We start from the raw sequence: 27,850 nt of genomic DNA, 5'->3' as shown, positions 1-27,850 counted from the left end.
TCTGCCTTCCCCTCATCAAACATCTCCACCCCCGTAGAGTGATGTGGGATAATGTACACACACGTCTCTTCAACTGTCACATCCTTTCACCGTCGCTACTCTTAATTTCTGTGCATATTTGGTTGGGAAGACCATGGGTTGTCACCTACATTTGTTACCTCAACCTTCGTCTTCGTGTTCTACTAATAATCTGAATTGCACTATCTTGTGTTACTTCGTTCCGGACTTTACACCAGTTGTGAACAAGGATAAAGCCATCGACAAAGTTGATGTTACACAACCAACCTGCACTGTCATTTATGATGAGTATGACTAGGGATTTGAACATCAACTCGCAGTGAAGGATGATCTCCTTCTGTCCATGCCTCCTCCACTTTTTCTTGACATCTTTTGTGATGCTACTATCTCTGATTTTCCTTGTGTAAATCCATCCACAAATGTATCTACTTCTGATCATTCGCAGAACCCACCCGATGTCAGTACATCATTTGACAACAGAGAGGACAAATGCTTCACTGAACATCCACTTTATTTTTCATCTAGCTTTTCCGGAGATGCAGAGGGTGAACATTCTTGCTTCTCATCTACCCCTCTGTTTGATTTATCAGATGATGAGGATGTCGATGAATTCATTGATTTTTCTGGTCATAGATGTCATGATCTATTTACTCTCGTATTCGACCACAGTGTTGATTCTATTGTTGTTGATCTTTCAAAGCCACATGTTTATGATGATCTATCTACGATGAAGTTGAAACCCCATAGGCTGTCGAGGCACTTCAGCCTGAGCTGATGGTTATGTCAGGCCTTCACTGTCATGAGGTTAGTTTCACTTGCGATTAGGAAATTGTTGAAACACCCAAGGCTCCTCATCACTCATCTATATGCATTGAAGATCAATCTAACACACATATTTCACTTCCTCCACCTGAACGACATGATCCCATCGCTCATGCATTGGAGGAATCATACACAGTAAGCACACTTGCATGACGTAAGTTGTCTATGTTTCTCATGTTTTCTTGTCTGTTGCAGTCAAGAGAGTACATATTCTTATCATCTGCGCAATGTAGCACAACACCATGGTAAGTCCACATAGTGCTTGTCATGTGATTTTACTCTTTTCTTTTCTATGGACGCATTCAAACTCGGAGTGTGTTTGTCTTCATTGTTATATATTTCATGTTTGTTGGCTCACTTGGCTGTGCTATTTGTGAACCATGCCTTCACCAACATGGGTCAATCAATGCGCCGGTGGCTGCATTGGAAATATCACTTCACGTGATCAGGCCCATACACTATTAGCTTAGGAGTAGGAGTACTGTTTGTTTCATGTCTTGTTTGCTTGCATGCATGTTTTCTTTATTTCTTTGTTTTATTGTTTGCTTGCCTGCTTGCTTTTCTTACTTGCGTTCCTTTGGCATTTACTTCTCCTCTTTGCTCTATTTTGTTTGTGTGCTTGTTTACGTTCATAGGTTAGTTTCGCATGAAAACTTGCACAACTCTGGAAACAAGTAGGGTAAAGTACAAGAGGACTTGTGCAACTATCAATGATTGGTTATCTATTGACCTCTCTCTTTATGTAGAACTTCTTGTATTAATTCAATGATACAGCAATGGGAAATACATTTTGTTCGAAGTGAATCTTGCTGAAAACACAACGCTTGCACACTAACTAGTACCACCTACTCTAGTCAGTTGTTTTTGGGTTAACCCTTGTCATCTCAGTCAAGTAGGGTAAGGTGAGGGGGAAAACATTAAAAAGTATGTCAGAGGTATATATAAAATAATTATCTAAAGGAACAACCTCTTTTACTCTCAATAATTCGGGATCCATCTTCCGCCTCTTAAATAAATAAGTGCCTATGCAAAGTTCTTAAAAAAAATTGAAAATGAAAAAAATGAAAATGTGAATTTTTTTTGAAAAATGAATAAGGCAAATGAAGAGAAAGACTTCTTGCATAGAGAGGTGATGCAAGTAACTCCGTCGGGGTACTGACCAGGCTTGCTAGTAGCGGAGTGATGCTTGTGTTCCTGCGTGACTCTGCCATGGTGTTTTCTAGGCCTGCTGGTGGCAAAGCAACACCAGAGATGAAACTTAAACTCTGTTAGCCATATTAATTGTGCACCAATATACACCTCATCCCCAATCGAAACAACTAAGTTGACTTGGCCTGGAATGTGTGTTGACTGATCAAGAGCATGGCATGTGCTACATCTTTCTCTCAAGCTAGTGTGGAAATCATGATGATCAAAGAATCGAACGATACTTTTGGAGGAGCTAGACTTGTTTTTCAAGAAACAAGGTCCATTCAGAGAGCTGGAGTTCTACTAGCGTGTCGCCAATTTTGTAGCAGCTACGATCACCCTCTAATATTTTTCCTTAGCTTTGATTTGAAGCCTCCCTACCAACCATCCTTAACAGCATGTCTTGCACTAACAAGTATTATGCTTCAGTTGAGTTTCTATGGCTCATCAACTTGTGTTTGCTAGCTTGTTTTCCTTCCACCCACAAGCTAACATCCAGGAACTTTGTCATTTTCTAGCTATTTTGCTCACTTGGAAAATTACGCAGAACATCAAGGCAGTCTGTTGCTCTCCAGAAATGTGCAGAGAAAGCAGGCAACATTTCCTCTGAAAATTGCGCAGAGCATCCCATCATTAGGTTTTCTCTCAAAATTTGCACATATATGGCTGACAGCCTTGGCTTCACTCCAGAAATTGTGTAGATCCTGATGGGTAGCCAGAGCCACTCGGCCTAAAAACTACGCAAAAGTCACTCCAGGGCTTGTAGTTTGTTGCATGTGCTCCCAAGTTGATTGGTTCCCTCCAGGACTGAGCAATATTGATTTGCATGCATGGGATGCTTTTTCCAGAAAAAGAAAAAAGAAAAAAGCAAAAAAGCATCCCTAAATTTTATGGATCCATTTTTAGTAGCTTGGGGTTACATGCAAAATCAGTTTTAGAAACCTCCCGCCAAGTGTCTTTTTTTCCTAGATTTGTAGCATGCGCGTCATAAGCCTCGATCTTATCAAACTCATTTATTCAACACTTCAAAGCTCATTCTACACTTTGATCTTGGAGCTTTGGCATCCCACATCACATCTAGGAGCATTCAACACACTCATCTTAGCTTTTTTTGGGTAAGTCCACTTTTCATGTATTTTTCTTCTTTTTTGTCGCTTTTTGTACTTTTGTTTGTGTGAGCATTGTTTGCTTAGTTTCATTGAATGTTTGTTGTCATTTTAATGCATGTTAGCTTCTAGAAGCACTGTTTTATTTTTTCATTGCATCTCACTGTTGTCACATGCATGACACAGTTTCTACACTAACGGTCATCGTTGCGGCGACTTGCTTCACACACTTACTTGTTTTCCCGTTTATTGAATCCTGCACGCACTTTTTGCATGCATGATCATTCACTCTTGTCTGCACTCATATTCACTCATGCATTTAGCCTTTGCATGTTTTCAGTCGCCCGTCGGCGAGTTTGGGCTGCCTTGGCCTAGACCTTGCCTTGCTTGGCTTGCACTGCGCATTTATGAGAGCAAAGTCTCTGCCTTCCTCCCAGGAATTGCGTAGAGACTGCCCAACATTGGCCTCCTAGGCTTTCTTTGTGCAATTCTGAGAGGCAGTGCCCCGTTGGCCCCTGGAATTGCGCAGATGCAGTTTGAACAGGTTGAAATTAAGCAGAATGAAACTGCGCATTGGGAAGTTTCAGTCCTCAGTAGGCCAAACTGTGCTATGCTCTATGCAGTTTTAGCATTCATTCAGCTCACTGATAGTTCGAGTTTTATTATGCGCAGTTCTGGCAGTCAGTCTCCCAGCCTCTTGGTGAAAATTGCATGAACCTTCCAATTAGTCACCCGACATGTTGCATGTTAGTCCTCAAGTGATTTTGGTTTTCAGCTGAAAATTTTCTTTCCATCAGTGTTGATTTGTCTCTAGGTGTCACAGGTGTTTGTCCGTCTCTCAGTAGTATAGGTATAATGGCTTCCAAGAGAGCAGGGTCAAAGGACACTGTTGAGAGTGCAACTGGAGATGCAGTCGAGCAAGTGTCTATGAGCTTGCCCATCTATGAAGACACTAAGTTGTTCATAGTCATAGATATCAAGATGAAATGATAGGACATCAATGACACGATTTCAGTCACATTTGATGAGAATTTGGAGGACCGCAGAGCCTATGTCAACATACACAAGTTTGGCTTCTACCGGATTGCATGTAGGTATCCCGCATTTCCATGCGCAGACATGATCCACCGGATTGTCTCGCATACTGATCCAGAGACAATGATGTTGAGCAGTGTCAGTGGAATATAACTTGCTACCTTTAGGGCAAAGGAATTTAAGGAGATGTATCACTTTCCACAACTAGTGATCACGATGGATACACCCTTCACCAGACCCAACAACAGTGCAAGAGACATCTTGAAGAACTAGGTGAAAGGGCCGCCCAAGTTTAGGACAACACCCAACCAGGTTTACAAGACAAGGATACTGTGGAAGGCATATCAGCTCTTAGTCATCTTCACATGTCTCTTATACGGCTAGGAGAGTATAGAGACCTTCTCGTAGAGTTGGGTGATTGTTTTGGATTAGCTGGTGAACGAAGGAAGACCTTTCAATTGTTTCGACATGTTGACTCTCTGGCTGAAGGAACAAGTAATAGAAGCTCGTCATCCACCCAAGGGTCAGTAAGAAAATATTTTCATGTCCCCTTACATACTTGATGCAGTCTGTGCCCATCAACAGTTTTGAGGCATGGGTTGGGCATGGACACCTTCAGAAACCTATGTGCACACTTATTGTAGATTGTTCTCCGAATGCAGCTTCTGTGGAGTTATAATACAGTTATCAAACCACTTTGTCACCCCGGTATACAGGATGATCTTTGAACAAGATTCGCCTTGCATGTCGCAGAAAATGATGGAGGCATTGACTGACATAGAATAATGGTATGCCTCACCCCTTGGCACCTTCATCCAAATGTACAATGCGGATAAGGCTCCGCATGTTTTAGCAAAGTTTTCCATGGATAAGTTGGTCATGCAAGAGGTCGCATATCGAATCTCGACAGGGTTGTCAGTGATATTGCATAGGAAGAAGAAGGCATCTTGGCCCACTCTTCCTTTGTGGATCAGGTTGTATGAGATATAGAATCTGAAGCATGTTGAGACCGAGATGGAGGAATTCAAGAGATTCACCTTCAGCACCAAAAGTTTCAATCCATATGACACGCATTGCCTAGTGAAGGAACACTGTGCGAGAGTGTATCATCCATGGATCCATGGGCCGTGTTATTGGCCTGAGGAAGACCCATGGAGATATTGCTATCACTTCTCGAGGCTCAATGAACTAGTCAGAATAGTTGTAGAGTGGTTAGCAGTGTTGAAGGCAAAAACATCTCAGAGAGAAACATCATCAACAGTAGTAGAGGGAAACAGACCTGCGCTTGAAAAAGGTAAGAGGAAGGTTGCTGACAACGTAGAAGTAGAGCAAAGTTGCAAGTTCAAAGCAGATCCACTTGTGCTGGGAGCAGCTTTGGATATTGAGGCTAGGAGGCGACAACGTTACAGGAGGATCACACAAATGTAGAGGGAGAAGCAGAAGCTGGAGGAAGCAGAAAAGGAGTTAGAGGAGTTGAAGTAGCAAATCAGGGAAGAAAAAGAGCTGCACAGAAGAGAGAAGGAAGCGCACTGGGAACAGGAACAATAGGAGGCGCAACATGGACACATTGATGAAACTATGCCTATACAAGTTATTAACTCATCCGAGCAGTTGGCACAAAGTAGATAGGGTAAGCAGTTGCAGGAGTAGGACATTTCTCAAGAGATTGAATAGATGCTTTAGTAGATGGACACGAATATGGTTTAGCCCAAGTTAGATTAGGACATTGACCTCATGCCTTGGAACCAAGAGGTCACTCCACTAGCTTCACCAGATCTGAAAGAAGAGCAAGTCCCAAGTGATCAAGGAGACATTGAAATCCTTGAGGACAATCCAGAAGTGGATGTGCACAACATATCTTTCGATGAGTCACAACACAAAGTTGTACAGTCGCGCAGAGTGCCCTCTCTGAATGCCCATGTATCTCTTATGTAGTTTGAAGAATGAGTGATCGTGTCCAATGTGCGCATACATCCAGCTATATTGACCAATTCTACCAAGGCATATTCCGAAGCCACTAGCTCAAGTGTTAGATTCTTGATAGTTGACAACGAGTGCATGGCTAAGGAGATACAAGCGGCTAGGCAGGGAGAAGAGCAAGTTACAACATCTGCCAAAGTAGAGTTGAGGAGAGCGATACTAGAGGAAGTATTGTATCTCGAGGCAATCATGAAGAAGCTGTACTTCAGGTTCATCACCGTGCATAAGTCAGTTGTCAATGTCAATGGTTGGTAGCAGCGTTGTGTTAGGAGAGCACATATCTTGTTAGATCTACACACTACTATTGATCACATGCAAATATCGACAATGAGGTACAAGGGAGACCCATTTCACTTGTCGAAGATGATGAAGATAAAGGCAGTGGCGTTGAAGGCATGCATCTAGAGTTAGATCAGGAACCATGAGGAACTCCTACAACTGATCACCAGCTTGCAGGCTTCACATGCACAAGTGTTCAAGAGCATGGATGTCATTATATGCACACATGCGATCCCATCCATTGGCACACTCACTGAGGCAAAGACAAAGAACCAATTCTGAATGGAGCTAGACATGTACTTTGATCAGTTGATGCGCATAGCCACCAGCGCATACTTGTAGATGACCGCAGACACTATGCACTGCTTGGTCCGTCCGCTGTACTTGGTGGATATGGCCAGATCCAGTTCGAAAACTATCAGGGAACTATCCAAGTACCCTTGCAGTAGCAAGGACTATTTTTGCAGTAGCAAGGGAAACCTTCGCAACAGTAAGGGCCATCCTTGCAACAATAAGGGAAGACAGTGCAGCAACAAGGACAATTGCAACAACCGCAGGGGAAACCCTTGCAACAGTCACAACAAACCTTGCAGTTGTAGATGCAGTATGTTCCTCAACCCTCCCAGCCTATGTCCTCGCAAGGTCAACCTTTGCAGCCACAAGGACAACCTTTACAGCCACAAGGTCAACCCTTGCAGCAACAAGGTCAACCCGGGCAGCAGCAACCCTTGTACTCATATCAACAGGGTCAACCTTTGCAAGGGCAAGGTCAAGGTCAAGTCTTGCAGTAGCAGGCCCAAAATCCTTATGTCCAAGGGAAACAAGTTCAGAATCCTTATGTCCAAGGGCAGCAGGTGCAAAATCCTTATGTCCAAGGGTTGCAGGTGCAAAATCCTTATGTCCACTCAAGTTCTTTTTGTTTCTTCAGATTTTAATGAGCTTGGGGGAAATCCTCTTGTTCCATCAAGATAGGAGGAAAATCCTCTCGTTCTTGTAACTCAAAGGGATAATACTCCCGTTCTTAGAGTACCCCCTCCAAGTAGTCTGGTCACATCCTTTGATTGGAATCGACTATCAGGATGTCGTCTTCCTTCTTATGTGCCTTTCCAGATCATAGTACAGGTTTGTAATATGATTGTATCTAGCACTATTATAGATGAAGGTGCATATTTGAGTATCCTTTCCTCCACTTCTTGGCAAGCGCTCGGTTTGCCGCCACTTGTGCCTGTTACCCAAAATCTGTTGGCTTTTAATAGAGGAACCAGTCAACCATTAGGGATCCTTCCTCAGTTTCCTATTACTTTGGGAGGAAAAATTGTTTATCTCAATTTGATGGTAGTCCCAAGCCCTTTAGATTACAATTTACTTCTTGGGCGTGACTATGTTTATGACATGGGAGCTATTGTTTCAACACTTTTTGGAGTGATGTGTTTCTCGCATGAAGGCAAAATTATCACCATTGACCAACTTTCATTTCCCGGTCCAAATATGGCTTCTAGTCAACCATCTTCCCTAAATGGTCCTTTTGTCCCAATGGTATCTTCCCCGCCACAGGTCAATTATGTGGCAAACTGTTCCATGCCTACATCAACTAATGATAAATTCTGTGATGTTGTACATTATGTACTTGGGGCATTGGAACAAGATCTCTCTAATGGATTCCTTGCTATGGATCCCTTCCAGAGCATTGTTCTCCCATCTGATGAGAACCTCTTAGAAGTCATGACCTCTTATGAGTTGTGAATAAGGAATATGAGGATAGTTCTTTTACTGTGTCAACCTCATTAAAAAAATGAAACAGGTCCATGAGGATAGTTCCTTGTCTTGTGTCAACCTTGTTAAAAAATGAAACAAGGGGTATGAGCATAGTTCCTTGTCTTGTGTCAAGCTCATTAAAAAATGAAACAAGGAATCTGAGCAGAGTTCCTTGTCTTGTGTCAAGCTCATTAAAAAATGAAACAAGTTCCCCTAGAGAAAATTTCTAAGTCGAGTCTTTGAGTAGATCTCGTAAAATCCCAGTCAAGTCTTTCACTTGATCTTGTAAAAAAACCTTCATTCCATCCACCTGATATCCACGAATAGTCTACTTAGGTGAATGTACTGAAGCTTGGGGGGCATGCACCTAGTGGTAAAGTTAAGTTTCCCTATAGGTTATGTTAAGGGAATCACCCCATTCACCTTTGTCCCTATCTGGACGAAGCCAGGAAGGTGTTGGATAGCCGTCCTGCTTCACCGCAGCGACTTCCATCTGCTTACAGGAGACTCTCCCTTTCATCATGCTGGGGGCATATAAACCAATCTGAAGCATAGTTCTTCGTTTCAAGCTTGTGTAAAAATGAAATTGTATCCAAGCATAGTTTTTTGTTTCGAGCTTCTGTAAAAATGAAATTGAATCCCAGCATATTTTGTCATTTCAAGCTTGTGTAAACATGAAACTGAATCCAAGCATTGTTCCCTATGGTTCAAGCTTGTGTAAAAATGAACCCATCTCCATTTTAACCCTCGTTATTGCCATTCTATCAACCTCTTCCATTAGATGAGCCTTGGTTTTTCTCCTTCCATTGTCACTATTTGCTTGGCCGATCATACGCTTTCACTTGGTTGTTTTACCTTTTTTGAGGAACAGTTACAATGAGTGGTCTTATTAGCCAGCCTCTTCATATAAATCAACATGTTTTAAGAAGTTCCAACATCACCGGAACCAGTTGCTATCCTAGACACCACTCGTTCCTCAAATTGGAGTCCTCTTTAAGCTCTTTTTAGACTCTCTAAATATGAAAAGATTGTCAAAAACTTGTCCTTTTCAACTCATTAATGGATTGGAAATGACATCTACTCAGTATAAGTTTAATCCTTTTTTCGATTGAGATAGATTATTTAAGAAAAAGCAATACACTGATTGAACATGGTCAATAGCTTCTCTCTCGTATTGTTTTACGCTTTTTTGGGCTTGAGAGACAAATCTACAAAAAAGAACTTATGGAGTTTTCTTTTCGTCCCTTTTAAAACTCTTTAAAAATGAAAATGACCGAGTTATCTTTGTTGTTAAACTCGTTAAAACATCAAATAGCGACAAACTTGTCGATCATGACAAGACCGATTTTCACCTTCGCTAAGCTCGTTAAAATATCACATAGCATTGGATTCACCAAAAGGGTGGAATTATACAACAAGCATATGTTATCCTCCTCAAGCTTGATAAAAATAAAAAGGTACTAGTCAGCAATGACTGGGAAAAATGGAAAAAGGGGTAAACCACTTTTGGTAGTAGATCGCTATTGAACATGACACTTTCACTTCATCACCGTGGCTATTTGGGTTGGGTTATTAGCTTGATGGTTATCATACCTTTGGTATATCATACCATCCATCACTTTGTTTTGGGTTAAAACTACCAATTCATTTCAGTGTTGCCAACATGTTCAAGAGAAGTCATTCAGTCAAAATTCATCCTTTGCAATACCATAAACCTTCATTTTCATGACCACCATTCCTGAACGTTGTGTTGTCAGTCAAATTCCGTCTCCAAAATCATTACACCCATTTCGGGTCATTGATGTGGGATACATCAAGCCCCTCCTGCGAAGATTCGCTTCTTGTCAACATCAGCACATTATCCAAGAAGTTGACTTAGAAACACACTTCTAGTACCTTGAGGCTTGCATACATCAATGGCAGGTTTCTCGCTTCCGACAATAGGTTGACGTCAATGGCCTTCGACTGAAAGACTTTGTATGGTGTTCGACATCAAATCATCCATTCACACCATGCAGATTATGCTGCAGTACCTTGAGGATCATTATCATTATCGGTGATTTCTCTTGCATATGTTAACAGCTCACATCATTGGCCAGTAATCAGACAATGCATTCCCATGTTCGACTTCATATCACATATTCACATGGTTAGACTCGTACTTGAGCGAACAATTGAATGAGATAGAAGACCCCGGATCTAGTTTCATCCATCTAGGTTGCGATTTCAGGAGTACTAAATCACATGTACAATGGCCTTACATTGATGGTCATTCCGATCATGGGTCTATATCTGTAGACGACTATCTATGTACATATAATGAAATTTTATATGTTGAGCATAGGTATGCCTTCCCTCAGTAATTCATGAAAAAATCAAAATATCATGACACATGTATTGTAATTGATGCATGTCACCTTCCACTTCAAAACCTCCTCATCACATCGTAAAGCATTTCATTCGACATTTACATTTTTCGACTTCATGCTTTAGGGGACATTTGTTACAGATCCATTTGGGCACATCACTCGCATCATCTAGATTAGTGTTTTAGGGCTCATCAAACCCTAATTTCAGTTGCTACATGACCTAAACAAGTCAACCCTTTGAATGCCTCCTTCCCAGACAGTTTCATGACTTGAATACATCCTGAAATGATCTCTAAAGGGACCAACATAGGTAGGCCCATGTAAGGGTGCGCTGCAGAGCAGTTGAGTGCATGCCAGGGTGCTCTGCAGAGAACTGAGGCCCTCTTTGACCTGCGCTAGGTGCGATTGAGAAAAATTCACATAGGGTTTGGGGAATATTCTTATCTCTTAGAGTCTTCTAGAAGTTTCCCTCACTTACCAACTCCTATGAGCTCGAAAATGGATGAGGAATGAGTTAAGATGCATCCTATCCTCTCATCCCTTCCTCCATGGAACTAATTCTAAGTATGGAAGGCCATTCAATACCCCCATTTATGACATAACCTCCTTCATCTTCCTATAAATTGAGCACTCATTTAAGTGATCAGGGGTTGGACTTTGATGAATTGTAAGGAGATAATGCTAGTTTGATAATTGAGACTATTGTAAGTGTCATTATGCTGCCGAAATGTCATACTTATTATGTGATGTGGATGGAACCAAAGCTGGAAGAGTGACTTCGAATCTGGCTTCATGGTTGTAATTCTTCCTTCTATTCAATAAAGTATTTACAACTTTTTTTATATTCTTATCTTGATATGTGATGCTTATATTTGTGAATGTATCTGATTCCATTTACTTGTACTCAATAGATCTTTTGCTTTGATTGGTTCTTTGTCTTCTGTTGATGTTTACAGGTACTTCTCAAGCATGTTAAGTATGGGAAGGAGTGATGGGACTGATACAAAAGAGACAAGAGGAAATCGAAAGTACAAGTAGGTCCTCTCATTCTCTTTGTCTTATCTATTGTTTATAGAAAAAGGTTAAAGTTCTTTAAATTGTTGTTCTAGATATGGCTACTTATCTATGGAATTAGTATTTATCGGTAGATACCAAATTCTTTATAACAATAAGGAACTAGTTTGTGATCACTCGGTCTTTGCAACAACCTCAAGTTTTAGGAGAGTACTAACATATCGTTCCATTTTTCCTCCTAGATTTTTGTAGTTCAACCAACTCACACTTTAACTCTCCCATGACGACATCATGAAACAATGCATTAGGCCCTTTATGTGGTCAATGTTCTGGGGGGGAAATTTCCATCCTTTCCCTTCTCTATCTTTGATATGGTTTTCTAGGCTTCCCCTTCCTTCACGCCCATTTTCCACATGCTTATGATGATATGGACCCTTCTATCTTATTAGTTCTTGGCTTATGTTTTTATTGCTTACTTCTTTCATTTATTTAGTAGCTTAGCTTTTCCTCAAATTATGCTTTAACTTTAGAATTTAGTTTTTAGGAGATTTCTATTGAATGTACTTTTGATTCCCATTGACTAACATTTTTGGTTGTTTGTGGACATTAATAAAATTATCTTATCTTATCTTTTGTCTTTTCTAGCACTTTAACTCATAATTATGTCATAATGAACCCAATCTTCTATGTTCACTAAGTCTTACTATAGTTTTTGGTGCTTTGTAATAGCGTAATATGGAAATATTTACCCAATATATATTATTGCAAATAATGAATTATAGATTATCAAATGGTTAAGTGAAGGTGGTCATGCAATTTGGTAACTAGGTATCCATTAGGCATTTAAATTTAAGTCACTTGTAACACGGTAAAATTATTTTATTTCCTATGTTAATCAGGCTAATAGATGTTGGGAAAGAACATTATATTATGATACATAATACCTTTTTTTCATGTCAGTAATATATAATTCAAAATGAGCTTAAACTTGTCATGAGCATCATTTTATTTTGCTTGTATCTTTATGGAAGATATTTATTGGTGTAGAAGGCATCGTTGTATTAGCTATTGGATGAGCTTTCACTTTGCTATGCATTACAATGATCATATTCTTGTGATGCAATGTTTTGTGCCCTTGACAATGTTGGCATAATAGACTCAAGAGATGCAAATTGCATATCAGACCTTGACATTCACGATAGTTTTGTAGTTATCTCTTTTTGTCAAAGGTGGGGGATTACTTTAGTTGTTATTATTGTAAATGATATGGTTAAATCAAGAATACCTACTTTTGGTATCTTCATTAGATGCAACGGTTTTGGAGGGGTCAAAGGATTTTATGATGAAATTATGCTACAACCATGGCATCCCTACAATTAAGGTTGTCTACCTAATTGTTGATCCATCCGATTATTTTCTCATTTACTTGTTTGTTGGAGTTATCAAACACTATGAATATGAAAACATAGCTATTGCTAATAAAAATTTCAATTCTGAAATAGAATTACCAATTAAGCAATCTTGTCTTGAAATATGTCTCTAAATTTTTACTTTATCTATTTGCGGTAGAAAACTTTTACCAATGCCTTGGATGCTAAAAACTATATGGAGAATGAGGGGGAACTTATTGTTGTGAAAGTTGATGGCTTGGCTTCTAGTAAAGGAGTTGTTGCTATAGAGACCCTCAAAGAAGCATATGATGCATTGATAGTATGCTTATAAAAGGAAGTTATGGGTTAGTTGGTTGTGAGATTATTATGAAAAAGTTCAACTTCATTTTTTAGCTTTTATTTATGAGGAATTTTCTTACTCTAGCTTTGGTACAAGATCATATATGCGTGGGTGAAGGAGATGCACATCCAAATAAAAGAGGAATGGGGCATATTCACGAGCTCTGATATTGTCAAAATAACTCAACTCACTAGTGATTAAATCAATTATTCTTGCAATTGTGGAGGGATATGATGAAGATTATAAATTGGCCTTTTGGTAAATTTGAGATGGGAGGTTGTTATGGTATATATGGTGGAGATAGGGCTCACATCCATTAAAGGGTCGATTGGTAATCATTCTATATTTGACCCTTTTACATAACAATGGTCTCTTTTTCATGAAGCATATATATGTTGATCACTTTCCAAATTTACTGTGGAATTCTTGGTTAGATGCAAGGGAGAATGGACTCACTGGATCTTTAGCTGTAGAGTGGGATCAATATATCCTTTAGTTAAGTTTAGCAAGTATTTTCTTATGGGAGAAAGAGGATATAATGTCATGGGATGGTAGAGTTTTTCAAGGTTAACTATAGGTGAAAGACATTTATTCTCATAGTTCTCAAAGATGAAGCAAGGTTGTTAAAGCTTTATGGTTTCAAAAGACTTGGAAGTGGGAGATTCCACTCAAAATAAAAAAAATTGTTTGGTTGGTTGTTGATAACATGATTCTAACATGGGAAAATCTTCTTAAAAGAGGTTTTTAGAGTCCGGGGAGATGTACATTATATAGAAATGATTATGAAGACGTGGTACATCTTTTTCTCTCTTTTCCATTTGCGGTTTCAGTATGGTGCGGAGTATTGCAATTGCCCAAGTTATATACAATTTGGGACAAGTCATCAATTGAGGAATTCCTTTCATAGTGGTTTGTGGATTTTAATGGGTTTCATGCTTTTCATTTCTATATCGTGTGGGGTATTTGCAGGTCCAAGAACATTATGATTTTTTATCAAGTTGAGCTAGACATAAGGGGAACATATCTAAATGTATTGGCATACTCTCTAGAGATAGGGCCGAAGAAGGAGAAGTTTTCAAAAATATAGTGTCAAGTCAAGGAGATATGGGAAAAGTACCCAATGGGTTTTTTTGATGGAGCTTCATTTTTTACGGTATGTGGCGGGAGGGCCTTCATGGTATTGAAGCCTTAGAATTATTTTCATTTTAGCTGGTACAATGGCATTAGCTCTAATAATAGAGAAGAGCTTCTTACACTTTGGGGAGTCTTACTTTGTGCTAAATGGATGTCCATTGATTGCATTGATGTATATGGAAAATCAAAAGTGATCATTGAATGGGTACAATGGAGATCTAGCTTCGAGTCTACATCTCTCATAAATTTGATGCATCCAATAAGGCTACTCATTACGACTTTCAAGAGGAGATATTTTTCACATGTCTTCAAAGAAGAGAATCATGTTACACATGGTGTGTCAAAAGATGGTCATTGTTGTGATCTGGGCAACATCAAGTTTTCATCCTTTGAAAACGGCCCCTTTCAACCTTCCGGGGGTTATTAAAATATGAAGGAAAATATTATACTTTGTCATAATGTTTTGATTTCTATACTCTCTTTTTTTGATAGATCTATTAAATATCCTTGCAAGAACAAAAAAATGCAGTTATGTTAGAGGAAGTCATAATTGTAGTAGTGAGAAGGAACAAAAGAATGAACAGAAGATAAAGATGGAAGGCTCTAGAGTGAAAAACATCATCAATAATTTATTTGAGAGACAGAGATGGGGTTAATGATTTAAGGGAATGAGATAAAACCATGCAAATGTAAATATTTTTTTTTAATGAAAATATGTGAGTCTTTTTATTGAGGAAAAATGAAAAAATCGAATAAAGGTTGAACATTATATGCTTGTAGGGGTACTCTATGCTAGATTAATTTTAGATTCCAAATTTGGTTTACCAAAGTTTCTTTGGTATAATGTTAGATTTGGAGATCCCTGAGCAGGCTTATCTTGACAGTTGTGTTGGAGAATAAAGTGTAGATTGAGTGTATGAGATGAAAAATGCCTATAGGAAAATAGAGGTATGGGTTGAAAATAACAACAAGAAATGCTAAAAATAGAAGTTCTAAAAATAGCACTGCTATAAACAGCATTTCGGGATACCTTCCAATTTTAGTTAGTCCCTGAACTAAAATTGAGAAGTAAAATTTGAATTTGATCTTAGCAGCTGTTTGTAAAATAATTAATTAATTCATCTTGAGTTAATTAGTTGTAGGAAATCAAACATGAAGTGTATGTGAAGACATGCAACCGTTTCTCCATTGATTGAGGAAGTTATCCCTTGGTTAAAGGAGATGAGGATGAGTTGTACTTTGAGTTGTAACTAGTTAGCTCAGTTAACTGAGTTAAGTCCAGTTAGATTAGTTCAAATAGTTTGTTGAACTAATTGTGAGTTGAAATCCAAGAAGGGATCCTCGAAGGGAACTGATGGTGAGGCACTGGCCTCACAGTTTGAGTTGGATTTCTCTCTTATCGCATGCATGGTTTCATCCATGGTGGGATGTGTTTGGTACCTGGTCAGTAAAGCTTCATTCCACATGTCAGGTGACAAGAATCTTTTCAGTACTTTGGAGGAGAAGGATCTCTAGATGCAGATCGAGATGGGCGGTGATGAAAAGTACTGTGTTTCAGGTGAAGGTACGGTTGTGTTTCAGAGGGAGCATGGAGTTACCCTTACCTTGACTGATGTAAAGTATGTACCGGGTCTGAAGAAGATTCTTGTGTCCGTTGCTATGCTAGAAGATAAAGGCTATGATGTAGTCTTTAGTAAAGGACAGGTATTCCTGAGGCATATCGGCATTGGACAGACCAAGCGAATCAGGATTCGAGTAAAGAATCTCTAAAAGCTGGAGGTAGACGACTGTGCTGCATTGAGTTCCAAAGCAGGGATGGTGCAGAGCCAAGATGTTGGCAAGCTATGGCATAGAAGATTGGGCCACTTGCACCATGGAGCCCTGAAGATCATGCGGCATATTTCTACCGGACTTCCCAAGGGAAAACTAGAGCATATGTTGTGTCTATTCAATTTGTGAGCTGTATTGTTCAATTGTGCTGAGAGCTGGATGGCTTGTGAGCTAAAGCTTTGTGTAATCTGAACATATTTCCACTTGTATGATATTACAGAGATTTGAGTTTTAGGCTGAAGCTTTCCCCATAGTATTCTTCTGTGTTCATTTGTGATTGCTTTCTCATTCTCAGTTATATGTGTTCTATTTGATCTTGCTCATATTCGATTAAGCTTCCGCAAAGTTTGTTGTAGAAGTAGATCTTGTATTTTGCTTTAGTATATTGCATAATCTGTTGATCTACAGTGGGAAATTCTACAATATGGTGTGTGTATGTTGGACTCTTTTTTGAATAATACTTGACTTTAGATAAAGGCATTATAATTAGTCATTGTCTTGAAAGTATGAGTTATTTCATGAGAGTAAAAGGAAAGCATCGAGTTGCTTTTGTGTGTCTTATCAGTTAAGTCTTGGAAGTATGGATTATTTAGATAAAGGACATTGTAATTATCATTGTTTTGGAAATATGGGTTATTTCATGAGTAAAAGGAAAGCATCAAGCTACTTTTTGTGTCTTATCAGTTAAGTCTTGGAAGTATGGATTATTTAGATAAAGGACATTATAATTAGTCATTGTCTTGGAAATATGGGTTATTTCATGAGTAAGACGAAAGGGTCAAGCTTCTTTTGTATGTCTTATGAGTTAAGCCTTGGAAGTATCTATTATTTCATGACAATAAAAGGAGAGTGCTTTTTGTGTGTCTTATAAGTTGTTTGTGTGTCTTATAAGTTACAACTATTATAGGAGTCTAATTTGTCAATGGCTCCAATTTGTCTACACAGTATTAGTGCCAAAGCTTAAGTGTAATGGTCTCCAATGCTTTACCTGAAGGCTTGACAACTCTTCATTTGATTAATGTCTGCCCCAATATCAGTGCATTAAAAAACAGACGTTACATGAGATGGATGGTCTTCATTTGATTAATGTCTGCCCCAATATCAGTGCATTAAAAAACAGACGTTACATGAGATGGATGGTCCTAATTTTAGGCAGTGAAGAGAAAGGTAAGATTATCTATTAGGTTTTTTTTACAGGGGTGAAAAATAGAAATAGGTATTAGTGGAAATCAGTTATCCTAATATGGCCGCAATCATAAGCTCACTGCCATGATTTAGGGGGCAAAAGTTGCACATAATGGCAAGTTCTCGAGTCTTAAAAAAAAGTCAAACAAACACCTTAAGTGATGTCTGGTTTCTTTATGTTAAGAATATAGAGCTTGAAACTCATCAAAAACAAGTTTTTCTGTGTTAAGTAGAGAAACCTAAAAGAAATTGTGCTATTGATTTACATAATTGTTTATCAAGATGGCATAATCTATAGTAGAATATCAGATTTATTATCTTGATGAACGTATTTTAGTCTATAGTTTCTCCAGTTACACACGGATCATACTCTCCATTCAACACCAGTAGTTCCCAGCAGTAAGGTAAGTGACAACCAGTGGTTTATTATCCATAAGCAGCCTCCCTATGGTTGATTCCTACTTGAAAGTAATTGAATAACAGTTTTCGATCCAGAAGTACAGAAGTAAAGTAAAGAAGTAAAGGGCAGTCGATGGAGTAGATCCAAAGTCCGATACTGTCTTTTACCATTAACAAGCCGGATTATTTTAGTTTTTACTCTTTCAAGAGTAATTTTGAACAAAAGAGTTTCGAGGGATATAAAATAAATTTTAATTATTTTTTATATAAATTCATTTTAAATTTAAAAAATTAATTATTATTATTTTTTCAATTAAATTAGTATAGATTTACTTTAAGAATGGTTTTAACTTGAGTCTAGTGAGTGGATCAAATTTCTTCAAGTGCAAATTTTTTTAAAGTGCAAAATATATTGTGTTATTTTTTATTGTTTAAGTTGTATTTTTAAATATTAAATATAATATATGACACCAAATAAATGTTTTATCCATAAATTTTTTTTTTTTTTTGTAATTATACATAAATTTTTGAAAGTGATATATCATATATATGTAATGGACATTAAAATATTCTATATAACATGTACATCTAGATAAATAAAATGGTTTTTTCTTCACTAATATATTTTTAAGTATATGTCAATATTAATTCGTATTAAAATATTTTATGATAACTCACATTGAATATTTTTTTATACAACATTAAAATATTTTATTTTAACAATTTTTTTGTATTTATAATTATATATGAAGTTCATATGGACATAAATATTTAAATATTTTTTTAAAGTTTTGGATTTAAAGATATTACTCACACATTTTTTTTACTTCCAATTATTTTACATTCATTATTTTTATTATAGTGGATATTATTTTTCAATTTAAAACATAATTTCTAATTTCTATTTTTATTTTTATTTTTATTTTAAAAGAGAATAGATGAGCTGAAATACTTGCACATCCTTTCATACTGGATTGTAGAATAAGCCTTTAAACTCAATAAGAGAATGAGTAAAACAATCTTTTACCATAATATATATTAATAACAAACAAATACACCATTACATAATACTAAAAAATCAACACCTATTTTTTTTCTTCATATTTTTGTTTTACCATAAATTTATTTCAATCAAATCTGTGTGAATAAAGGAGAGACAAAGTCTTTTACCATATCATTTATGATATGTATTAATAGCAAACAACTGCACCACTGCATAATACTAGAACTTCAACACATTTTTTACCATTTTTGTTTGACAATAATGAGAATTTTTAGAAAATGACTAATTGAAAAAAATGACTTTCACTATTACATCATAGATAATTTTTTTGATAAATTTGAAGACTTAAACACTAAACCCACGCAATTAAAGACACTTTCATCGAACCACCCGCACAATTAGAGACACTTTCATCGAACCACTCGAGCAGACTCGACGATGCCTATCTAATAAGCAAAAGTAGATGAGAGTCATATAATAACATATGGAAAAAGATCAGTAATATAATGGCTTTCTATAAACTATATCTGAAATGGAGGCCTTCGTTGTTCAATTTCTGCTCGATCTCTAAATAAATACGCTCCTCCATCTGTGGCGTGAAATGCTTCTTCCACTCGCCCACTTTTCCCTCTCTGAAGAAACTGTGGTTGGGCACTCGAAATTTATTTTCCAACACTCTTCCAGTTTTGTTCACCTCCGATGTTGACAGGCTCTGGAAACTGCACTTCTCCACAATTATTGCAGCGTTCTCCTCCACGAGTTGAGGGGAGCAGCCCAAGAAAAGGCCAAGCTTTTTAACGCAACCCACGCAATCGGCTTGCAGGTCCTCGTAAGTAACAAACATCACCTTATTGGGATCCCGTCTGCTTTCATGCCAATAACTCAGAACGCTTTCGGCGAACGGCCCACCATGGAAAAACCCAGAGCAAAACCCATCAAACATAGCTTCCTTGCTCAAATCTCCATTTGAATAAGAGAACCCGTCTTCATGAAGTTTATTGAAGAATTTCCAATGGGAAACGAAGACATCTCGGGGGTTGCGAGCAATGTAAACAATCTTGCAAGCAGAAGTCCTCACAGGAGGAGGCAGCAAATGGAATGGCAAATGGCTGTGCAGCAGACGCGGAGAAGGAAACTTGGAAAAAATGGAAAGATCGTACTGTTGATGCTCAGCTGTAGAATCGAAGAGATAAGTTTCCATGTTGGGTACCAAAGAATGGGGATTTCGGTCATCCACCGAAGCCCCGAAATTCGTGTCTTCTTTGCTAAATTGGAGGAGGGTGTGAAGCAATGCTTTACACCACGTTGTCCCCGTTTTTCGGAGCGAAGCCAAGAAAATGTCGTCCTGGCGTGGTTGGAAGTCCTTTTGCATGAACTTCACTGCTGGGAGTGTGTTGACATCTATCCAAAACCCTTCACACCTCTGGGTCATCGTCCCGCAGGACGCAATGAGGTCAGTCGATGATGAATTTTTCAATTCCATACTCGATTCTTCTTCTACGGCTGCCATGATCTCGGCCTCTTCTTGCTGCCGCCGCTCACAACTGGCAAAGAAACTCCACTCCCAGCAATTAATAGTAAACAACTGGCAAAGAAACTCCACTGAGGGCAATTATTGCCTTTGAAGGTAATAGAATGTGACGGTAGTGTCTTTGTGATAATACTAAGGCAATTAATATATAACCGGTTTTAAAATCATTAATGTGGTAGGGCTGTATATGTATATGTTTGACCGTTAGATTTGTTCGATCATTAGACTTAAACAAGTATAAATTTGAAAGTGAGTATATATTACCAGATTATATTAATAAGTTTATGGGGTCGTTTTTAATTATATAATTTTCTGATATATAAATGTGGCACTTGATATATATAGTTTTCATATAAATGTGGCACTTCAAACATCATCACATTTATTTCTAATTTCTATTTAATAATTTTTCTATTATCTACTTAAAAATTATCTGTTTAATAATTTTTATTTTTATTATCCACTTAATAATTATATATAATTAAATTAAAATTTTAAGAATTTTATTCAAAAACTTATTAAATTAAATCTTCAAAAATAAATTATTAATTATTGTGGAGATAGAAGTTATTGGAGTCGTCTACCCAGCTGAGGAATTGCCCGAACGGCCAAAAGTGGCTGGAATCCAGGAAAAAAATTTCAAAAAAATCTTGTAAAAGCAGTGTTTGAATAGTGTTTTTATGGTGGAAATGGATTCAGCACCATCAAAAACGTATTTTGAAGTTTAACAATTATAACTTGGATTTACAAAAATCTTTGCCAAATTTTCTCTAATATAACCAGAATTTCCTTAACTCTCTGGGCAATTCCTCCAACTAGTTAAACTACGGCGACATTATTAGTACAGACAAAAATAATAAATGCCTAACATGGATGTCACACAAAAATAATAAATGCCTAACATGGATGTCAATGAGGTCTCTGTTAATTCGTACAGATTCCAGCGAATCCCTATCATAGATGCCAGCCAGTTTTCAGTTCGTACAAATTCCAACAAATGCCCTTGGGAATGCTTAATTTTGGAATTTCAAATCTTAAATTTGATTACTCTTGTATTTGTAACAAAGAATGTATAGTATTTGTAACAAAGAAGGCCAAATGGGCAAATCGCTTCTGTTATTTGCTCATCAAATTCCTAGTCACAGAGGCTAGGACATGAGAGGATAAGTTTAGGTGGTTAATTTTAAAAAAAAATTGGAAAGTATTTTAAGAATTTTTTGGTTTAAAATTTGATAAGAAAATTGTATTTTTTAAATAAATTAGTTTAAGTAGGTAATGATTTCTCATAAACTATGATTTTTTTTATTGTGAATTTAATAATTAGAATTGATTCAAGATTCTCAAGAACTCTGGGAATACTTGAAATTCTAAAACTAGAACTTGAATTTCCAAAAAAATTGATTAAATTCCTTCAAAATCATGCAAAACGAAAACAAACATATTTATATCCAATAAATTAAATATATACTATATTTATATTTAAAAATAAAAAATATATATATTATAAGAATCATATTACTCAATTTTAATTTGAAAATATTTTCTTATTTTCAATATTTTATTTTTATTTGTTTATTTAGTTAAGACTAACCTAAGTACCCACGGGGGATTTGAACCGGTAACCTATCACAAGGAGTGCCTTAACAGCGCACCCATTCATCATCAATCCAAAGTCCCGTAGGCTTCTTATTTTCAATGTTAATAAGCATAGATAATATTAATTTTATAAATTAAAATGACTACTTTTTTACTTGTTTTTTCAAAATTTTCCAATCAAAATCACGTTTTAATTACATGATACTAATAATATATCAACTTGCAGTTTAATAATATATCAACAAGCTATTAAGAATTTATTAGTTTTATTGTGTAAATTGAATGTTTGATAAAAATTATATTATAAAATTGGGTTGATCTATGTGAATCTGGAAATATGAACTTTAAATATATAATTTTATTGAATTTGGGAATATGAACTTTGAACGAATAACATTTTATTTTCATAATTATATCTAATTTCAAAAATTAATTAAATTATAAGTTTATTTTAAATTATAATTATTAATAACAATTATAAAAAGAATTAATATATAAGTTAAATATATTGGTAAGAGTGAAAGCTTATTTTTTAAGGAGCATCACCGGATAGTAGCCAATAATAATTAGGCATTGCCTATAGATGAGATATTTTGAAAAGTTTTGCATTTTATTTTTAGGTCTAATTTGTTTAGCATTGGACAAGGAATTCTTGAAATTACAAGTTTGATGTGTGAAATTTTCACAATCAACATGCCACACGTGTTTTCAGGGTGTTGAATCTATATATGCAATATATGCATTGAAAATATCAGTTTAAACAACACAAATCAATATTTCACCACAAAAATTTTCTTCGAATTGGAACTAGAAATCTGCTAGAAATTAGACTACTCCATGATAATTATCCCCACTATTAGTTTGACAATTAAATCATCTCAAGTTTTTCATTATATAAGAAAAAATATACTTTTAAAAAAAATAATATAATTTACAATAACATTAAATAATATCATTATTTACTAATATTACATTTGAAAAAGTATAACTCATATTTATATAATATTTTTTAATTTAATTTAATTAATCAATTTTAAAAATACTAACTATTTTTAATTTATAATCACTAATAAAAATATTTTATGTAAATTTGATTTTTATAATTCGCTTAATAATTCATTATAATTAAATTTAAATTCTAAAAAACCTATTCTACAACTTATTAAATTAAATCATAAAAATAAATTATTAATTACAATAGAAATGACATTAATATATAATTTAATAAGCTATTATGTTGGAGAAGCAACCAATATCTCCAAGGCTATAGACTTATTAATGCACCATAAAGACAGTCTTTGGGAAGGACTCTCAAATCTATTTTGACTACCAATCTGTGAACATAATTTTGCCAATCTGTGAACATAACCAAGGAATTCATCATCCATAACATGGCTTATGACTACCAATCTGTGAACATAATTTTGCCAATCTGTGAACATAACCAAGGAATTCATCATCCATGACATGGCTTATGGTACATGGATGAGTATCATGGAGCCATCGTGATTACCAGAGATCCAAACAACCCCACATGATATTTATATGTGCGATAGGTTATATATTTTGAAATAAGTCAAAGGTGCATAGGGATTTGAATTTGCCCGCCCATATTTTTCATTTCGAAGTTTCTAGCTGGCTCACTTTGATTTCAATTTACATGAGATAGTGGAATGGCCTTCCTAGGTTTTTGATAAGAACGAAAGCAGTTATTGATCACTATGATTTCAATTTACATGAGATAGTGGAATGGGCTTCCTAGGTTTGTGATTAGAACGAAAGCAATTATTGATCACTCTGGCAACGTTAGATGTCACATACCCCGATAACCTCGCATGTAAAAGTAGGGAGTTAGAAGTTTTTATACAATTACCACAAGTAATTAATCAATTCACAACTCCACAATTCATCATTAACCGTAGATATACTAATCATTATTACATCAAGTAAATTGCCATCAAAGACAATAAGTTACATAACCATTGCATAACCTTTCGCCACCATTGTAATAACATAAACTGTCTCATGAATCCTTGCATCCATTTCTTGATATCCTTAAACATATTAGATAATCATGTACTAAGACGTTATAGTTGTCACATCAAATAAAGAACCATCATCATCAAGGACTCATCATTATCAATGGACACAAAAGGCAATCACATCATTTGAACACCATTTTACCCTGGAAACCCCGTAGGGTGAAAACCAGCAAACGTTTAATCTTATTATTAAACGCTCGTGAGGGATTTCACCCCTCACTCAATGGCTTATAAGGGATTCCATCCCTTAACCATTGTTATAAAATCATTACAATAAGTTATCATTAAGTTATCACATAACTAGCTAAAAGCTAATATAATTTCCATGTAATCTTTCACTTACATACCGCCACATACAATAACCTTGTGGCATGATTGTTCTAACAATGTATGTTCCTGCAACTCGAACTCATCTGCATGGCCCCTTGATCCTCTTCGTGCACAACCTTAAACATCACTTTTCGTTGGTACCAACTGCCATCGTTTCCTGTCAATGCTGTTGACAACAAGCTTGGGCAACAAGATTAGATACCATATTAAAGAATCAATAAACAATGTTTGAAAGAGATTCTTTCTGGATTATATTTGTTGTGAACAGCTTTGGATTCTGTGAGTGGCTTCTATGCACAGTGGGTGAACGGCTTCTATCGGACAACTCATCTACCTCGAACCTCTACCTCGAACCTCTACCTCGAACTTGACCCTTTTTCCCCTCAAATCGCTAGAAGGTCAGGTTCTCCTTTATCTAGTTCAGGTAAGGTCCTGAAAGGCAGGTGGTAACTGGTCAATCCAGTCCTGATTAACTCGAAAACGAATAGCATTTCTGGTAAGGTCAATCCTTCTGACATGCATATATATATATGATATAATGCAATTTGGAAAGCTCTCCCTCACCTAACCACCCCTTCATTCATCAATTTCATCCCCTCTCCCAGCACATCCAAATGTATCCGGCACTAACAACTCCTGGTCTGGTAGATTATTCCCATTCCACAGATTACCCAATACGCTGCCTAGCTTTACCCATGCATCCACTCATATGCGTAAGCAAGCATGACTTACTATTTAACTAGCATATATACCCAAACAATACTGCTTGACCTCCACAATGTTTACTAATGCATAACTCTCTTTAAGAGTTCTAACTCATTAGTTCGTGTAAAACCAAGAGAAGAATCAAAACCAGATTCCTATTTTCCAAGATAAGTCTTCGTAAAGAGCAGCAAAAGAGTGAATAACCTGGTCGTTCTTGTATATTAAACTGCATTCTACAACCACGTCTGAAATTAATACCTGAACACGGGTATTCCCATGGTCTTGCAAACAGAACCATAACAACATAAATACATGGTCTTGCAAACAGATCTATAACAACATAAATACATGGTCTTGCAAACAGATCTATAACAACATAAATACATGAATAACTACATGCATGTGTTTTCGGGCTAAGCTTCTGTTACTTTCCCGTAGCACCTCCTTACAGGAGTAGCCATAGATCAGATTAAAAGGGCAGGGAATCAACTTCAGATTTAACCGTAGCCGGAGAAGACCTTTGTTCAAGTAAACAAGCATAAGCAAATAATTTCAAACTATAAATATGATAACCATAATGATAATCTTTCACCGCATGCTTTACCATATGTTTTCTTCACCAAGAAAATACATCAAATAATCATTTCTAACGGCATGCATCAACAAGTTTTCTACTAAGAAAACAAATAATTTAAACATCCGTTTACTGCACATAACCAAAGAATAATTCACGTGGTCAACTTATCTCTCTTTCCTTCGACATCTTCGTCGCCGTCTTCCATTGGAAAACCTTCTAGTGGGTTGGGTGCCCGTGGTTGCAACTTCTTCTATATTTATGCTCCTATATCTATGCTCCTCGGTTTCGAGGAGTCACGGCCCAACTCTAGCAACCAGGCGATGCTCCGCGGCCAATGTTCTATATCCATTACATATTCTGATAGCAGATGCCACTCTAAACCTATATATTACTCTATCAGGGTTCGGAGTTCTCCTCTACTGAAAGCAACGATAGCCAGTTGTACTGTTGCATGGTTAGGCGCGCTGAGATCTTCAGCGTTTCGGAGAACGACCATCATCGAACACACAGGTTACGAAGGCCAGTTTTCCACTCCAACGTTGTTTCAGTCTATCAAGCGTTCAAAGGCAGCGTGTAAGACGAACCAGTCCATCCTTTTCTCTCTCGCATTAATAGAGACTCTATCATGTATAGTTCTTCCGTCCCTATACTATGAATTTTCACCATATTCATGCATACCATCCATTTCTTTCCTTTCTTGATTAACCTCATTCAGTTTCCCGTAGAATTCGGGTGATGGAACTAACAGGTAGCGCAAGAAAAGCGAAATCCTTACCTGCCTCCGCATAGACCACCTGTCCAGTTTTCTGGTTTACAAGAAGCTTCCAAATCCAGGCCGCCATTAGCGCCCTCCCCTGTCATTCTTTAATTGACAGCGTTATGGATAACAAGAATTAGTTGTTGAAACTAATTCGTAATCTTTTTTAAAAAGAATTACTATTTCATAACTGAATAACTTACGCCAAGTTATTACCATAGGGTTGTTACATTAGACCATTTGAGGAGAGAAATACATGTGAATTTGTTTTTTTAAATTTGTATTTAATGGATAAAGATTGAAATGGAGAAGGGTCATGTCTACTAATAATTAAAAGTTTAGGTATTGGAAATGTTTACTTGTGATGTGAGTAAGAAATCATATAGTGTCTTTACAAATAAATTAATGTGTTTTTATTAGTTTTGTTAATGGTAGAGATCTTAGCACAAAAATGAAATACAATTGGACAACTCCCTTTAATAACTTAATAATAAGTTTTCAACTTTAACTCCTAAGCAATATATTAATGTTAAGTTTTGAATTTTAACAATTAACACTTGTAATATAAGAGACCAAGATACTTTGAATTAGCCTTCTCCTCCTCCTTATATAATGATAAAGTTTTCACTTTCACACTCCAATTTAAGAGACTAAGATGCTTCCAATTAGTTGTCTTTCTTTTTGAATAACGATATTTTTTCAACTTTGATATTGGATACTTACAATCTTAGAAAAATAAGATACCTTGTCCTTCATAAAATAAAATAATGAGTTTTCAATTTTGAAATTTATCTCACTAAATACCTTGAATGGACATCTTCCTCAACAAAATAACATTCTGCAATAAAACAAAATAATAATAAATCTTTAAGAACAATCTTGAAACTAAAATACATCCTACCTTATAAAATATGCAATGTAAATTACTCTTAAAATTGAATCACAACAAAATAATAATAAATCTTTAAGAACAATCTTGAAACTAAAATACATCCTACCTTATAAAATATGCAATGTAAATTACTCTTAAAATTGAATATCTTATGTGAAGAAAGAACTTGAGTTTCTTAATAAAAGGAAAAAATAATATTATAAAAATTTAATTGTTTTAAAAATATGATAGATTTGAAGCAAATTTTTTTAGAGTGCAAAAATATATTGTGTTCTTTTTCATTATTTAAATTATATTTTTGAATGCTAAATAGAGTATATATATGACCAAATAAAAATTTTAACCGTATTCTTTTCCTATATACAGATATATATGAAGCTGATATCTATATAAATTAGTTAACATAGATCTTCAAATAGTTTATTAAAATCGCTTGTTGAAATATTTTCAAAAAGTATAAGATTTAAACATCTCATTCACACATTCTTTTTTTACTTCTAGTTACTTTACACCATATTCAATTTTTTTAATTAAAACCGACATTATTTTTCTATTTACAACATAATTTTTAT

At 36.2% G+C, this 27,850-nt stretch overlaps 1 pseudogene; it reads right to left on the bottom strand.

The window, feature by feature from the left end:
• Positions 1–19,362: 19,362 nt before the first annotated feature.
• Positions 19,363–26,490, bottom strand: LOC149207969 (cytosolic sulfotransferase 5 pseudogene; annotated as a pseudogene).
• Positions 26,491–27,850: the final 1,360 nt, after the last annotated feature.

The sequence above is a fragment of the Pinus tabuliformis genome, chromosome 1_2, assembly GCF_031772625.1.
Source record: "Pinus tabuliformis cultivar Carrire ecotype Pingquan chromosome 1_2, CPIR1, whole genome shotgun sequence".
NCBI classification, from domain to species: domain Eukaryota; kingdom Viridiplantae; phylum Streptophyta; class Pinopsida; order Pinales; family Pinaceae; genus Pinus; species Pinus tabuliformis.
Note: the sequence above shows the minus strand (reverse complement) of the source record. Positions and strands in the feature narration are given on the sequence as shown.